Source organism: Felis catus, chromosome E2, assembly GCF_018350175.1.
Source record: "Felis catus isolate Fca126 chromosome E2, F.catus_Fca126_mat1.0, whole genome shotgun sequence".
NCBI lineage: Eukaryota > Metazoa > Chordata > Mammalia > Carnivora > Felidae > Felis > Felis catus.
Window position 1 is genome coordinate 47,048,744 of NC_058382.1, and position 17,369 is coordinate 47,066,112.

Sequence of the window (17,369 nt, forward strand, 5' to 3'; positions counted from 1 at the left end):
TTTGCTGACTATGACAGTATCCAAAATAATGACCAGAGGTCATGAGTGAACTTCCCAGAGGAAAGTTCCCAAAGTTTTTACTTTCATCTGAGAAATAAGTAGATTAGGGGTGCCTGGCTGGCTCAGGCAGTTAATCACTGGCTTTGGCTCGGGTCATGATCTCATAGTTCATGAGTTTGAGCCCCACATCAGGCTCTCTTCTGTCAGCACAGAGCTGGCTTTGGATCCTCTGTCTCCCTTTCTCTCTTTCTCCCCCACATGTGCATTCTTTCTCTCTCAAAAATAAATTAACATTTCAAAAAGAGAAATAAATGGATTATCTCTTTAGATAACTTCAGAAAGGGCAACTCTCATTTGGAGCTATATATTCTGGTATGTGTGTTTTTTTTAAAAAAGCCAGATTTCACATATCTATGCATACGTTAGTATATGCATATACTTTGCAATGGGTAAAATATTTAATATGTGTGTGCTCAATCTTTGATTTGTAACAGAAAAAGTAGAAGGAAAAGGAAGTGGATTTTTTCCCATTCATTCATTCAGCATTTATTGGGCTCCTAATATATGGTACAAAAATCATAAGACAATTTTTGAAGGAAAAGCCCTTATCAGGTAATCTGTAAACTCCCGAATCCAGACCAAAGGATAGAGATCAAATAATATATTAATGCTTAAGAGCAAACTTTGCAGGATAGTCAACAGAGACTAGTGTTCCCCTGGAAAAGTTAGCAAATATTTTTTAAAGCTCCCAGAAGCCATACCACCAAAGGTCGTATAACTAATGGTCTCGGCAATAACATGTATAGTTGCTGTTGACCTACAAAGAAAATCTATCTTTAGTTCTTCCCATGGTTTTAGGCCCTCTAATGCTAAGTACCCTGTAACTTTTATTAAAATGGTTCCTGTTGGCCCTATCAACTGATTACAACTGCATAATAATACAACAGGAGAGGATGTTATAGGTGTTGGTAGATTCTTGGAAATCCTGTCCACTGTGCTAATGATCTGTGGGTAAAAGAAGTTACTTGTCTATTTCTATAGAATTATTTTAGGTTTTTGTCATTTTTCTTTCTGCTAAAAATGTACTAAGTAAGGAAAGTCATAATAACTAGCTAACTAATTGCCTCCCCCACTGATATTCAACTTCTATAGCAACTGGGTTCGAGTAGCAACTTTGCCAGAAAATGGTTTCTGTGAACTCAGATGAAACTCTAATGATACCACCACATAAGAGAAAAACTGCCACCATCATATAAAAAGAGTTAACGCAGAGCAAATTGTTATCTAAGAGAGGCCCTTTCAACCTTGCCGGCAATGGTGTTTTCAAAAGTTTGCAAGTGACCATTTTATCTGGCATTGTTTGAATGTTCAGATGCCCCCCAGAAGGACAGATAGCATTTTTTCTAACCTTGAAATAGACATTCAATGGAAATAGGAAATAATGAGATTTGTCTGTACATTTCTACTAATATACCAGCTGTCACCAATGGCTAATACATTCAACCAAGATTTAGCTCCTTGCTCAACTTGAATCCTCAACCCATCTATTAGTTTGTATTGGTGATACGTTTGTATTAGATAATAGTGTTTATTGTTTTGGGGGAAACTGTTATTTATTTACAGAGTTAAAATATACTTGGATTCATACCTCTTGGTAACTATTGGTTACATCACCCTTTTATGTTTACATGTACATTTATTTTTAAATATTTATTTATTTATTTATTTATTTATCAGGAGAACAAGAGAGAGAACACAGTCTGGGAGGAGCAAGGCAGGGCAGGGAAAAGGAATCCCAAGCAGGCTCCACTCAGCACAGAGCCCAACACAAGGCTTAGTCTCACAAACATTGAGATCATGACTTGAGCCAAAATCAAGAGTTGAACATTTAACCAAATGAACCACTCAGGTGCCCCTATGTGTACATTTATAAAACACACAAAATAATACCCAAAAGAGTAAAGAAACCAACATTTGTTGCAAACATACCACATGCTAGACACTGTGCTTGATATTTCATTTTAATCTTCAAAAATACTGTATAGTCAATAAGATTCCCATTTTACAGACAAGCAAGCAAGTCACTGAGTCTGTGACTTTTGACAAATGGTGGTACAAGGATTCAAATTGAAGTAGAAATCTAAAATCCTTATAAGTTTCAAGATCCTACATGCACACCTCTCCCCACTCCTTGTATCTTGGATCTCATCATCTCTACTCCTTCACTCTCCTCCAAACCTACAAGCCTGATCCTGTGTCAGGGCCTTTGCAGTGGCTGTTCCTTCAGCCTAAAACCCTTCCCCTCGTGTGTAAATGGCTTATCCCCTTACCTTCTCACATCTTGACCCCAATGCCACCTTCTCAGTGAGGTTTCTCCCAATCATCCTATTTAAAACACTCTCCACTCTCTACTCTCAATCTTTCTTACCCTGCTGTTTTCTTTTCCTGTGGCATTTTCACCGTAGAATGTTAGCTTTTTTGTCTGTTGTGCTCGCTAGAGTGTATGCTCCACTAAGATCTTTTTTAAATACAGTTGGCACACAATGTTATATTAATTTCAGGTGTACAACATAGTTATTCAGCAAGTTTATACATTATGCTATCTTCACCACAAGTATAACTACCATCTGTACCAATACATTGCCCTTACAGTATCACCGACTGTATTCTCTATGCTGTGTCTTTTATTCCTATACTTATTTATTCCATAACTGAAAGCCTGTATCTTCCACTCCCCTTCACCCCTTTTGCCCCTCCCTTCACCCTCATGTTTGTTTTCTGTATTTATAGGTCTGATTGTGCTTTTTGTTTATTTATTTGTTGCTTTGTTTTTCAAATTCCACTTATTAGTAAAATCATATAGTATTTGCCTTTCATGTCTAAGTTATTTCACTTAGCATAATACTCTCTAGGTCTTCCATCCGTGTTGTCTCAAGTGGCATGACCTCTTCCCTTTTTTATGGCTGTGTAATATGTGTGTGTGCGTGTGTGTGTGTGTGTGTGTGTGTGTGAGAGAGAGAGAGAGAGAGAGAGAGAGAGGGAATGAATATGGGGGAGAGAAAGAGACAGACAGAGAGGGAGAGAGGGAGAAGGGGAATGATATCTCTTTGCTAGTAACCCACATGCTTGGTGAATGAGCCATGGTGCTAGGCAAGCATGTAGACAGAAAACCCAGGGAGGAGCAAAGGAGCTCTTTCCTCCTCTGCCTACTTGTAGCCTCCTAGGCCCAAAGAAGAGGTCCATACTCTGTTTGGAATTTACAGTCTTGAGGGACAAAAGATAAATCTAAGCTTGGATTACGTTGCTAGATGGTTAAAATTCAGAATTTCATAATGAACAGTCACAAGGCTTAATGGATTTTGTGCTATGCTCTTACCATTGGATATTTGTTGAAATTCAACGTGGAACTAATTAATCTCTGAAAGCCATCTTAAACTTTCTAATAACCCATAAGCCTGCTGGAAAAAAGGCAATGGCAGAAACCAGGTTCTTATCATTTTCATTGGCATAGTTCTTCATAGGATTGAAATGAACTCACTTTTTTTCACTTTATTAAAAATATTTTTTGGCTGACTCAGTATACGATAAGGAAAAATAGCTAGATACAAAACCTTGAAAACAGTTAAACAAGTAAACAAAAAAAAATGTTTTATGCGCAAGCTATCTTACTGCTTCTTCACTTTTTTCAACGTGTGCATGCATGTGTGTGTGTGTGTATCATTATATACTGGAAATTTGGTAAGTTGTTACTTCTAAATTGTAAGATCCAGGGTGACTTGTATTTTTTATATATGTCTACATATTTTTCAAATTCTCTACCACAAATGTGTATTATTTTTATAATCACAAGAGCAATTAATTGTACAAGTAATATTTAGACGTTTTACATCATTTTCTTTGAATATCTATCAGAGGTATTCCCTGTATTAATTATGTTGCTTTAAATCTATTTGCTTTCTCTTAAAGCCTGCTGTGATGATAACAGCAGTAGAAGTATTTTACCAATTAAAAGACTCTAAGATTTTTCCACACCAAAAAAGATATTTTAAAAACCACAAAACCATTTTTTCAGTGATTTTTTTCCCTCAAGTAATAATGAAAATGCATATCCACACACACAATATATTTTTTAAGCTTTGGAGAACTGACCCATAGCAAATACTCTGTGCCTCCACCTCCCACCTCCCCATATATTCATCTACTCCATATATTTTTTTTCATTTTTAAAAATATTTACCAAAGATCCTGAAGTGACATCTAAACTACTTGTCTCCTTAGCTTATAGATAAAGAAAACAAAGATCCAGCTGGGACAGACTCAAATGGATGCACCTACTTTCATGCCCAGGCTTTCAGAGGAGGTAAAACACATACCTAATCCTTCCAATAGATTCCAGAAAGAATGTGGATGACACTTCTCTTGATCTTTTTTTTTTCCTTACACAAATTTAATACTTTGATCGCTTATAACCAAAAACACTATTTAAAGAAACAGAACAGGTCACCTTTATTATATACAGCACAGTTAGCAAGATACTACCTTGAGTAGCTGTTTAAAGGGATCACACTTCAAAAGATAATTGACCTAAATTCTCCTTCCTGCTCTGCACTCTGGTGAGTCTTGCCCATGTGCAGCCCTCCTATGCATCTCACACATGGAAGAGATACAGTAGGGTCCTGAGAAGCATGAGAATAGAGGCCACTGTGATTCAAACTAATTCAAACATTATTTTAATGCCTGTGTTTAGTTTGCTAAAAATTCTCAACTTCAGGGGGTGTGCAAGGGCTGACAGCTCCAGTCTGGAATATATCCGAAGTTGATTTATAGAGAAGAACACTTTAAAGTGATTACACCTGTTCTGGTCCCATTTGGTTTGGGTATGATGAAATGGAATTCTTTGTCTCTACTTTCAGAGTATTGGTTATGATTTGAATTATGGACAACATTATAAAACACACATATCTCAAGGAAGAAACTACCTTGAGAAGCCTAATGTTACCTAATTTCTTTTGTGAATCTCATAAAGAGTATTAGTGTAAAAACTTTCTTTTGGTAGATGTTCACTAATTCCATCACATTATCTGGCAATGTTCACTTTCCAGGTCCATTTTATTGCTTTGCCCCCGTGATATATTTTAAATTGTAAATTTAAAAGATATCTGCTAGGAATATTCTTAGGATAGTTATGCAGTTGGTTCTTTACAACATGTAAGAACACTAATTTGTTGGAGAAATCCTGTCAGCATCAATGAACTATTGTTCTGAACATCTTTTGAACAAATTGGAATCAACAAACAACTTGGGTACATGAACTTCCTGGAGTGTTTTTGTGGCTTTCTCCCATTGTTTTGGAAAACATTCTTATTGCTATCGTTTTAGAACACTTCCAGAAGCAGACTTGGCGTTGAAGTTCTTATTCATTTATAAAGGTCTGACCCATATGTCACAAATTACAACTTTCTGCTTCATACATGGTGGACCAAGGCAGATGTTAATTTGGAAGATTTTTGTATTACCTGAGGTTGTGTGCTAGCAAACAAAGGCATGGGAGCCAGATTCCTAACTAGTACTCATATTTCTGATATGTATCTTTGTATTAGCAACTGCTTCCATTGTGTATTTCTCAAGCATTGCCCTTTAAATTATAAAATTAAACAGAATAAAAAATAGAAAGAGATATATATGCTAAACTTCTGATACATAAAGACTGGAGAAGCCAAAATGAAGATGAAATCGGGAGACAGCTAAGGAAAGGAAACAAAATCAAGCTCCTTAGAGCCTAAGATTATATGAATATGAGCAAAAACCCATATGAAGTCACTTAATAAATGAGGTCAAGAATGCTGAATAATTTAACATACATGGATCTTCATTTGTGATTGTCCAAAACTAATATTTCACAAGCCACATTGTACCCTGTCACAGACCCCTATTTGTCCCTCAAGATAATGCCCAACGATTAGTGGACCCAGTTTGGTAGAAATTACCTAATTGGCTGCAGTCACTTCAACTTGAATGTGACATTTTGGACTATTCGGTAGTCACAAGGATAAGTTAGGAGCTTGGGCAGCAGAGTTGCTCTTTGTGATAATTGTAGCTGAAGCTTGTGTTATCACTGAAGCTTATTATTTTGCAAGTTGTACACTCAGCTTTTTGTAAAAATTGTACTGTAAGGAAAAATCCCTGAGGAAGCTTCTTTTCTCTACTGGTTCTTCTAACACCCCAGAGGAGAATGACCAAACAAAATGCTATGTGATTGTATTTAAGTGCACTTAACTACATGCCACCTGATAAAATAACTTAGTACCATGAATTAAACAGTTTCTTAAGTCTCTGTGTTCTTTAGGTTTTATGCTTATTCAGCTAACTGAATTACTGCTAGTGATGACATTAGTTAAGAGCACTCATCCTGTCTTGGGGAAATTGTTTACCTACCTTTTCATCAGCAGGTAAATGAGGAGTAAGAGGTCTGCTTCCTGCTAGCATTGTCATTGGCCTCCATGCTGTGCCTAAGCATCGTGCCTATGAAGACAGTGAGCTCATTCCTATATAGGATGAGTACATCAAACAGTAGACGTCTTTCTCTGGTTAGTAATTCTTTGTATTTTCATAATGTTTTGTAGTTTCAGAAAAGACACATCTTCCCCACCTGCCCCCTTTCTCTCTTTCTTACCTCCTTCCTTCTATATTTATTGAGTAAATAAGATGATCCAGGCCCTGTGCTAGACATTGAAGATACACAGATAAATGAAATATAGTCTCTGTCTTCAAGGGACTCTTTGGTAAGTAAGAGAAATAAGAATAACCAATTAATTATAATCCTTTGCAATGAGTGCTCTGACCATGTGTACTATAGAAAATGCCAGAAGTCAGGAGGCTGCAAAGAGAAAGTGACTTTGGGGCCAGATCTTAAAAGATGAACAGACATTTACAACTGAAGAAGAGGGCATGATAAAAGGGGTTTGGAGGAGCTGTTGCCTCAAGCAGAAGGGACAGCAGGTGTGAGGACATCAAGGTGCGAAGTAGGTGGCTAATATGACAGGTGAGGCCAGATCAGAAAGAATCTTATGTGGGTTTGTGAAATAACAGAAAAAATATATATATTGGTCTCTGCCCTTGGTTCCTGGCACAGAGTTCCTAAATCCCCTGAAATTTCCTGGGTTATATGAATGTCTTTTGTTCTAATGAAATGACTCTTGATGGGTTCATGGACAGATTCAGGTTGGGTGCTTGGTCATCAGAGAGACCAAGCCATGATGAGAAGCTTGGAATTGTCAGCCCCACCTCCCATCCTCCAGGACATTGAGTTAATAATTGATTGCTCATGCATACGTGATGAAACTACTGTAAAAATCCTAAAGGCGTGGGGTTCAGAGAGCTTCCAGGTTGGTGACCACATCTCTGTGCTGGGACGGTAGCGCCTACCAACTCCACGGGAACAGCAGCTCCTGCACTTAGGACATTTCCAGACCTCACCCTCTCTATATCTTCATCTGGCTGTTCATCTGTATTCTTTATCATGTCCTTTATTGTATAATAAAATGGTAAATGTAAGTCAGTGTTTCTCTGTGTTCTGTGAGCTAGTCTAGCAAATGATCGGACCTGAGGAAGGGGGTGATGCGAACCTTCAAATTGTAGCCATATTCGACAGATACTGTGAGTAATCTAGGGACCTGCTACTTGAAATTGGTGTCAGAAATGGGGAACGGTCTTATGGGAGTGAGCCCTTAACCAGTAGGGGCCTGTGCTAATTCTGGCTAGTGTCAAAATTGAATTGAATTATAGGACACTCATCTAGTGTTGGAGAATTATTTGGTGTGAAAAACCCGCACATCTGGTGTTAGAATTGTTTGAGAAGTGTAAGTGTGAAAAAAAGGAAAACACAGAACGGTTCTCCTCTAGACAGCCTTGTTCAGGTGTCTGAACAAGTCAACAAGCTCCTTTGGGCATAGAGTACACATAGCCTATTTAACACTTCTCCATGCAACAATAATTCTACAGTAATGCTGTTCTTATTTTCCTTTAAATTTTTTAATGTTTATTTCTGAGAGAGAGAGAGAGTGCAAGGTGGGGCAGAGAGGGAGAGACAGAGGATCCAGAGCAGGCTCTGTGCTGACAGCAGACAGCCCAATGTGGGGCTGGAACCCACAAACTGTGAGATCATGACCTAAGCCAAAGTCAGAAGCTTACCAACTGAGCCGCCCAGATGTCCCAGTGCTCTTCTCCTTTTAGCAACAGTCCGTTACCAAATACTGTTAATATATTTTCCCCAGGCACTGTGTGCTATTAACCAATGGAAACTAATATGACAAACTGTAGTCTCTTCTTTCAACCAATGAGCAGTAGTGTAACACTATAACCAGACTTACCCAATGAGTGCTTTATCATGCTATCCTCAGTTGAGTGTCTTTCCTGCCACTGGTTTTTATTCTGCCATGAACTCTCTTTTCTGCAATATATTTCTGCTCTGAGAAGCAGTGATGATCCATGTGGCTAACAAAAGGTGTGCAAGTTCTAGTGCTAGAGCAAAGAAATAAAAAGTATCATGCTGGGTGTTTGAATACAAGTGCAATAGCAGCTCAAGGGAATTTCAAGGAAATGGAGAGAGAAAAGATCAGCAGACAGACACTTTGGGTGGCAGTTTGACTTTGGGAAGGGCAATATATAGAGCAGGGTATCTTGGGAGGACTACAGGGCACCCACACAAAACCTGGCTGGAGAGACCTTGGGATCTCAGGGAATTTGGAGGGAACAGAGTGGCCATTGTCAGCATTGCCTTAATACTGAGAACAACTGTCTGTAGAGTCTATGCTTTCAGGACCATGTGCAGCACTAATCCAGATAGTGCACCGCCTGTGCAAATGAGAATAAATGGGGACTTCATAGCTTACTAGGGTATGCCTCTGGAGCCAGGCTGTCTGGGTTTCAAACTCACCTCCACCATTTTTACCAGCTATATCACCTTGGCTCTTGAATCTTGACTTCAGTTTTCCTATCTGTAAAATGGGAGTAAAACTACTACCTACCAAATGAGGCTGTTATGAAAGTAGAACAATATTTATAAAGCACTTAGAACAGTACCTGGCACATATTAAATGCTTGAAAATATTAGCAGTAGTAATAGTAGTAGTTGTTGTTATTATTATTATTATTATTACCACTGTTTAGTTTCTATCTATCAAATGAGGAAAATTAACTAAATGATCCCGGAAGTCCCTCACAATTCTCATTGCCTGAATTTGCCAGTCCCTATTATCCTAGAAGAAAACTGTAACTCAGAGGGTTTGACCACCTACCGCCTCCACCAAGGTTACATGGGGAGTAAGGAATAAGATGCAAAATCCGAATTAGAACCCAGGTCTTCCAGCCCCTAATATGGTGCCTTTTGTGCCCCTCCATGTACCAAAAAATGAACAAAGCATCACCAGCTGGGTGCCTCACTCTTAATCTCTCTCACAGTTGCATAGCCTCAGGCCACTTTTTTTTTTTTTAACCCCTTCCATCCCTCTGCAGATCAAGAGGTGGCAAGTCTGGAAATGAAAAGGGATCTGTTGCATTGGAGGAAATAAAAGTTAGCATCATGTTAGAGTATTTCTCTCAGCATTTATATCTCAAGCACCTGCTGTTGGTCCCCATCATTAGGAGATCGATCACCCTTGCAGGGCAAGTGGTCCACTTTCCACTCAATGCTGCAGTCACTTTTTTTAAAAGCCAAGTCTTTGGATTTGGCCCTTTGTCTTAACTACCTTTTGCTCTTGTTCTATATGGCTGGAATCCTAGTCATACTTGTTCCCCTTCTGGTACAATTATGGCAATTCTGCAAGGGCTCAGTAGAGATGGAAAAGAGAAGGAAGAAGGGGGAGACAGAAGGAGGGGTAAAGATGGGACACATCCCCAGCAAACTGACCTATCTAGTGTCAATCTTGCAAAATTGTGCTTCTATATTTTCTCCTACACTTTTGAAACCTATTTAAAATGTACCAGGGACTCTGGTCTGCCATTCCTAGGAATGATGTCTTCTTTCGTTTATTATCTTTTTTTTTTCTTGTCTCTGTCCATTTAAGTATTAGAATAATCACTACCCTTTTAACAGCCAAAATATCTGTGCAGGTTTTTAAAAAAATAAGCATTTTTCATTTGAACTGGTTTCATCAGAGAAGGTTAATGTGATCATTTTAATTTGCAAAAATTTTTTTCTTCTTTTTATTTCTTCTACATTTGATTTTGAGCACACATTTAATAATTTCTGGTGGTTTGTGTTTCGGCATCAGCTGGATATGCAGAGTAGGCTCTCCACAGTCTCAGAATTTGATTATGACCAAGCAACCGCTATTCTATAAACACGGAAAATTGGAAATTATCTCTAGAGCTGTTTGTTAACGAAGTCGAAGGCTAACCTTTAGGGCTCATTAAAATTCCACTGATGAAAACTCTCTTGCAGGTCTTTCATGAATCCATCCCTGTATTGCGAGTGCTGGTGTGTGGAAATTGGTCTGGGCCCTCCCCTTTTGCCCTCCCCTTTAATCTCTTGGTCAGGTTTAGGCAGAGATTTTTAAAGCTTTTTAGATTTCTCTTTCTCCTACTCAAAGTATGTGTTGTGGATCCAAACAAACACGAACAGGTCTCTGAATGTGTAACTGTTACTGAGTCCGACTGACCAGGCAGGCAGTTCTGCTGAATCTGCCTTCCTCCATCAATAAAGCATGAAGTCAATTAGGGGTAATTAAGAGGGGCAAAAAAAGGGATATGTTTTCTGTACCTGAGAGTAGAACTAAGTATGAAGGCAGGGGAGAAAAACGACAAACCTCCAAGTATAATGCACAACCGGTGAAATGCGTTGAGTTATTTTAATGAACCTATTTTAATAAATGACAGCCATTTGAAATACCATCTTATCAAGAGATCCCTGCATGGTAACAGCAGCCACTCTCCTGTCCTGCTGGCGAATAACACCCTCCAAATCCTCCCTAAGTGCTCCAGCATCCACGTGCACAAGACTATTTGAATTCACTTGGTACATCTCTGTAAGAGAAGGATTCTCTTGATGGCACATCGTATCACTATTACTGTTGCTAAACAGATGGAAAATAATTGTTTATGGAATTTGTGTTTTAATCGCATTAATGTATTTGGCAGGGAGATCCACCTAAGTACACAATGCAAAGCCTGCCTTTGATCTGGGCCCCTTTGGGGCATTTTCCGTGACTGATAAACTGCTCCTCTGAGTTCATAGGCAAATGATAAAAATGATAAAAAGAAAGAAAAGAAGAAGAAAGCCAGGCACCAACCTCCCATTTGGTTATTTGTCTCCTTGGAGAATCAGACAAGCTAGCCAGGCTTGCAGTCATACTGACGACTCAGCACACATCTTACCCAGTTATACACCCACACAGGGCTCAACACGAATGTCCTCATCTCTCACCACCACCCCCCGCTCCTGTTCTCCAGTTCCCTCCTCCCCTTTGCACACAAACACACACATGCTCAATGCAAGAATTCATATGCTCTATCTTTTCAAAGACTCCTAGTGCCTTTTCATATGGGCTAGTTTAAATGCTTATAAAGTATTTATCAATAATAGCCCTTACACATATTTTCCTTTAATCCTCACACATTTCTTGGTTAGCATTATATTGTGATATGATAGAAATCAGAAGCTTTCTTTTAATGAAAATGAATGTTCTAATTGTGAGATATTTTGTCTACTAACTATTCTCTATAAATTAGCCTGAGGACAGCTGAGGGCAAAACCAGACCCTGTTCACTTGTCTATTTCCCTCTTACCAAGACCCAAAGAACAGAATCTAGGATAGAAAATGTGATAGCCACTGAAAGAAAGGGTTCTATAGATTCCCATTTCCCAAGCACAATCCCCATCTTGCCTCCTCTTGAAATGGTGGATCAGACACTTCCCTCCCTTCTTAGTAGAGAGAGATCTGAGGAGGTTTTAAATTCTTGGATGGATTTTTTTGTTTGTTTGTTTGGTGGATTTTTTCTTCTCATTCTTTCTCCTCTGCAGAACACAACTAGTAAATGATTGGATCTTTGACAGAACAAAGGTATTTTTGATGGGCTCTGTAATCTAGTGCGCTAATGCGCCCAGTCCCCTCATTGTCTTGCTGTCTGATCCCATCCCTTCTGCCAGACAGTCACTGCGGGATGAGTCACTTTTAATGTCTGATAATCAAGGTGAATTTTCAAAAAGCTGCCATTTTGGAATTATGCACTATATCACAGTGTCAGGGACGAGAGGAGGAGGAAGGATGAAGGAAAGGCTAAGATAGACACCTACTGCACATTCAGAGAACTGCAGGACATAGCCAGCACAGCGCCAGACAAGATGTGTCTGGAGGGGCTAAGTCGATCAAGGCGTCCATAATGAGAAGGAAACTATGTTAATTATAAATTAAAAATAACTTCTATGATAATGAAGATTATATGCACGGGAGAAAACGTCTTAGTTAAAACAGACTGCAGGGATGGAATTAAGCACCAGCCATTGGGGGTATGGCTTCTGTACCTACTGAATCTATTGTGGTCCATTAAATAACCTAATACAAACTTACATTGGAAAAAGAATAGAAATGAATTGTGGCTGTCTCCGTGGATGCTGTATTGTCTGCCGTCCTTATTTAAAGCAACATCAGCTAAGGGAGGTACCTAGCAGAGGAACACAGCCTCCCTTCATCCGGGGAGACTGGATATTTCTGGAATCATATAAAGGGCTGAAACATTTTTCCCCAAGAAATAATAGCAAGGGAGATATTGGAAACCCTTGGTAAACAAAGGCCAATCAAACATTCTTGCAAGACTTCGGCTTTTCAAATATACATTGGTCAGTGTCTTCTCTAAGGTAATTAGCTAAACCCACTGTTACGTATTGTGGTTCTGGAATTTTTTTTAATTGTTGTCATTGTATTAAGTAGTAGGATAGTTGAAGGAAAATGATATAAGAACAGTCTGCTATTTCTGTTTATTATTCAGATAAGTGAAAGCCTATAAATAGAATCAGGATGTTTTGACTAGGGAAATGCTGTCCTCATTACAGCTGGGAGATGCTGGGGCGATTTAAAGCTGGAGCTTCAAAGCCTTGTCCTGCTTTATAAAAGCACGAGGGTTTTCATGGCTGTTTCAGTGACCAGTCAAAGTCTGCAGGTGCTTTCTCTGTCCTGGGGGAGGGAGAGAATGACATTTCTGAGAATGCTATTTTGTAACCGTGATGAATGCTTCCATATTTCCTCTAACAGAGGTATTTAAATACCTGCATATCTTCAACATAAGTTATGTGTACAGATTATTATACCTTGTTATTGCTACCAAGGTTAAGTGGTCCATTCTGTCCCCATTCTCCACTTCTACCTTCACCACCATCATACACACACATGCGGGCACGCGCGCACACACACACACACACACACACACGCTCTACTTTAACAGATAGTTGCAAAATAAGCAGAGAAAGGAAAATATTTAGCTACCATGCTACTGTTCTCATATACACAAAAGATTAGACATATGGAAAATATTTGAGATAGAAGTGACCCCTTAAAGATATTTGGGTACAACCTTAATTGTACTAAAAAATACAGAAGTGACTTGTCCTAGGACACTCAACCAGAGAATGGCAGATACCAGGCTAGCATCCAGGCTTCTAACTTAAAAGCTGGCATGCTTTCCACAGAAGCATGCTCACTTCCCATTAAAAGAATCAGGTCTCTGAAGCTTGGCTAAACAGTGATTAATGCACAGATGTCACAATGAAAAAAAGAAAAACCTGAGGAAGAGATAAGAATCATATTCATTTTCAACCATGATACAAAGAAATAAAAGGTAAATGGTATGAGATGAAAAAAGCAAAATGTTAATAGAACATCTATCTAACAAAACTATCTGCCTAGTCAGGAATTCTATTAGAAGACAGAATTGTCCTTTAAGGAAAGTAGTAGAGATTTCTAAAACTAGCCAAGAAAGCAAATGCTGCTTCCAAAAGTCACACTGCTCTAATTTTCTCTATGTATTTTCTTCTGAAATATTAGAAAAATTCAGTCATAATCAAGCATGGACTCTTACTGTAGTCACTGAGATCCTGCCTAGGCTTTGTAAATTGGTGACATGACTAAAACTAAGACTAACAGCATATTCTTTTCTTCTAGAATCTAGATCCTTAGAGGGTACAGCCTACCTTGGTCTCTCAGGAAAGGTCTACCTTATATGACATAATAGGTATTTTTTTCATCTATAATTTCCCTTCTCCTGTGTTCTGTCTCCTGTTAGACTAATGTCTGTCTGAACCATTCTGCATATTTTTATTTTTTTTTTAATTTTTTTTTCAACGTTTATTTACCTTTGGGACAGAGAGAGACAGAGCATGAACGGGGGAGGGGCAGAGAGAGAGGGAGACACAGAATCGGAAACAGGCTCCAGGCTCTGAGCCATCAGCCCAGAGCCCGATGCGGGGCTCGAACTCACGGACCGCGAGATCGTGACCTGGCTGAAGTCGGACGCTCCACCGACTGCGCCACCCAGGCGCCCCTGCATATTTTTATTAAAATATCTCCCTGGTGCTTGAGGACTCCAACGTCCTGAGCATGAAACCCCTCAAGCATAACCCCTGTTTTAGTGTGAAACTGATGGATTTTTTTTCACAAACACTTTATAACAATAGGAACATTCTTGGAGGTGCTAGATAGTAATATTGATAAACCAGACATTATTATAAAAACCAGAACAGGACTTCTCAGTATCTCTTCTTTTCCTTCTAAAAGGACCCAAAGAAAGGCTGCACTAAGAATTTTAAAAGGAGAAATAAAATCCATGTCAATCAAGAATGTGTTTTAGCATGATGGAGAATCTTTGATAGCTAAAGGAAGGGATCAAAAGATTATGTATTGTGTAAAAAAAATCTTAAACAAGATGGAAGATGGAGATGTGGTCAATAGACAATGAAAGGTTAAAAAACAAATTGTGATTCCTTCAAGTATCAAAACAAGTGGGCTTTCATAGTCTCTCTGATCCTACTTTTTGCTTCTGGGGAAGAAAAAATTGAAGAACATAGATCTGGCTAGTGGGGTAAACACAGAAACATGTTATCTGTTTTCGCTCTGGAGAGCTATCGGGAGTATTAATGGGACTTCTGTTTCAGTGGTACTGTTAGGAATAGGGTTTCTCAACTTCAGCACTGTTAACATTTTGGGCTGGATAATTCTTTGTTGGGGAGAGAGAGAAGAGGCAGGAAGGGGGATGTTCTATGCATTTTAGAATGTTTAGCACCATCCCCAGCCTCTTCCCACTAGATGCTAGTGGCATCCCCCGGTTGTGACAACTAAAATGTCTCTAGACATTGCCAAATGTCCCCTAGGGAGCAAAATCACCCCTGGTTTAAAACCACTGAACTAGAGGGGATGGTTCTCATTTTTCAAAATGGGCTTAGTTGTCCCATGTTTTGGAGACAACCTTTATTTGTATAACAAGGCTCATGTTTCTCATCATATTTTGAAAACATAGCAGGTACTACATGGTCTGTGATATTGCCTATAGATTGACTAATGATTGGTTCTCCCACAGAACTCATAACTCAAGATACCTGTAATCAAGTCTAGAGGGAGGCATGTCTCAAAAAGAATTAAGCAATTGATTATTGACCTAGAGACCTTCCCAGGATCAAACAAATACAAAGCCAAATATATTTTTTAAAAGAGATTACAAACAAAATATTTTGAAAGAAATTACGGTCTAAGGACCTAAATAAATGGAAACACATCCCATGGTCATGGACTGGAAGATTTACTATTGTTACGACTGCAACACTTCCCAAAGAGCCATTGCCACAGAGTTGTTTGTTTGTATGTTTGTTTGTTTTATATGGCTACTATGACAAAAATGACTTTGAAGTTCCCAGTCTTCTACAGAAAACAGGCCAAAGCACAGTGGAAAGCATATTTTTCAATACCCTTTTCAGATGTGGCCAAGGAGTATAATAGGATCTCCCAGGACCGTGGAGAACAATGAACTAGGAAACTCCTCCAGGAAGCAGAACAAGAGCCCAAGTAAAGAACACTCCCTACCCCAATCACAAAAATCCAAAAATTGTTGAGAATCAGTGACAGCTGTATGATTTCCATTGCTTCCCTTTGTAAATGGAAATATTTATTGTAGTTACCCTGTCCCTCTTCCACCACTATGTATTGAGCATGCAAGGGCAAGTAAGTTGGCTTATTAGTTCACAAGTGTCTGGACCAAGAGGATCCATATGAGATCCAGTGCTTTGAGTGTGAAATGTGATTGGATGAGACTTAGGGGTTTTTTTCTTTAAAGAAAAGATGGAAGTGTTTTGCATATAAAAGGAGCAAGTATTTGTCACCAAAAGAATAGACAGATTTTATTACTCTTCTCAGTTATTGTCTCCCCTTCCCTATGAAATGATTATACATACCACTCATTTTCATTTGATTCACAGCCCCTACTCATATAAGTGACTGTCTCTTTGACATTAGGCTTTCTTTTGCCATAAGACTTTCTTTTGCCAATGAAATGAAATTGTACAATTTCCCAGGAGAAACTTAGCCATATTATGGTTCAATCATCACTTCTTTTCCTTTGTCATTTTGTCCAACTGAAAGCATTGAATGGGTACCACCAACTCAACTCAGGGATTTTAGCAGAGGAAATGATGGCTGTGATGTTGATAATGATAAGGTTTTGCAGGTGAGGCTTTTTAAAAATCAGTCTTCTTGCTCAAAACATTTCTCAGTTTCATCTTTTGCAAGTTGGAAATGAAAAATAGTTATATTTTCAACCCCATTTACAAGCTGCCAAGTTCTTTCTTGGGCCCCCTGTTTTCTTGTATACCTTGTTAAATGTAGGAAATAGAAACTAAGTCATACTAGTAACTTTCTGTTTCTTATCCTCTTCACCTGAATCCACCAATTAGGTAGGTGATCTGCCTTCCTAGAAAAGCCAGACTCAAGCAATGCAAGTTTTTAATTCAAAAACAGAGAAATAGCAGAAAAAGCATTAGACAAAATCCAACATTCTTTCGTGATAAAAACACTCAATAAACTAGAATTAAAAGGAAAATCCCTCAATCTGAAAAAGGACATCTATAAAAACCCCAAGACTAATATACTTAGTGGCGAAAGACTAAGTACTTTCCCCCTAATACCAGGAACAAGACAAGGATGTCTGCTCTCACCACTTCTGTTCAGCGTTGTATTGGAGGGTCTATCCAGGGCAAGTAGGCAAGTGAAAGAGATAAGAGGCACCCAGGTTGGGAAGGAAAAAGTAAAACCATCATCATTTTCAGGTGATATGATCTTGTATATAGAAAATCCTAAGCAATCCATTAAAAAGCAACTACTACAACTAGTAAA

At 38.7% G+C, this 17,369-nt stretch overlaps 1 long non-coding RNA gene across 12 annotated transcripts in view; it reads left to right on the forward strand.

Moving 5' to 3' along the window:
• The window catches only part of LOC111557992, a 474,951-nt gene that overhangs the window by 394,521 nt on the left and 63,061 nt on the right, over nucleotides 1-17,369 (forward strand). For 11 of the 12 annotated variants that reach the window (XR_006590782.1, XR_006590783.1, XR_006590776.1 and 8 more), the window contains 2 exons: nucleotides 4,279-4,360; nucleotides 6,447-6,587. This is a non-coding gene — a long non-coding RNA (uncharacterized LOC111557992). The remainder of the gene's footprint in view (nucleotides 1-4,278; nucleotides 4,361-6,446; nucleotides 6,588-17,369) is intronic. The other variant, XR_006590779.1, reaches the window with a different exon arrangement.